Here is a 702-nt window from a genome sequence, read left to right as displayed (position 1 = left end):
TAAATTGAGATAATAATTTAAATGTTTTAAAATTAATTTAATCAAATACTAATATTAAAACTAAATTACTTAAATAATATTTAAACTATTTTAGTCCTTAGACACATATAAATTAGAGTCATTTTATAAACGACACCCAATTGAAATAATGTCATCAGTTCGAACATTTAGAATTCATAAAAATACAGACCATTCTCTTGTTAAATAAGTTTCATCATCTGTTATTCGTATAATGCAACAAACTAAGGTATAGAATAATCATACCGAGAAACTAAATTGACATTTATTCACATCAATGACATTACATTAATGCAGCAGAAGGATGGTAGTTTCTAAAAAAAATCAAAATATCTTATAAAATTATTTTTATTATGAAAAGTTTAAAAGAAAAAAATTTAAATACAGTACTAATATTTGAAATTACATCTCCAAACTTGACATAATTTTAAGAAAATTGAACCTAAATGAAAAAAATTAAATCTCATTATATGCTTCACTTCAAAGATTTTCGGGTAGACGTAGAAAGTATGGAGGGAATGAAATTTGAATTTGTTAGAAGCAGTTGCTCGACAGACGAAAAGAATAAGTTTAAGTAAGAATAATTAATAAATTATTAAAAGAATAATAATAGATTGGCTACATAAAATAATATCATAAAAAAAATTATAATTAGTACCTTAAAAGAATCAACTTCAATGAAGA

Source organism: Arachis ipaensis, chromosome B01, assembly GCF_000816755.2.
Source record: "Arachis ipaensis cultivar K30076 chromosome B01, Araip1.1, whole genome shotgun sequence".
Taxonomy (NCBI): Eukaryota; Viridiplantae; Streptophyta; class Magnoliopsida; order Fabales; family Fabaceae; genus Arachis; species Arachis ipaensis.
The sequence above is the reverse complement of the archived record's forward strand: the minus strand, read 5'-3'. Positions refer to the sequence as shown.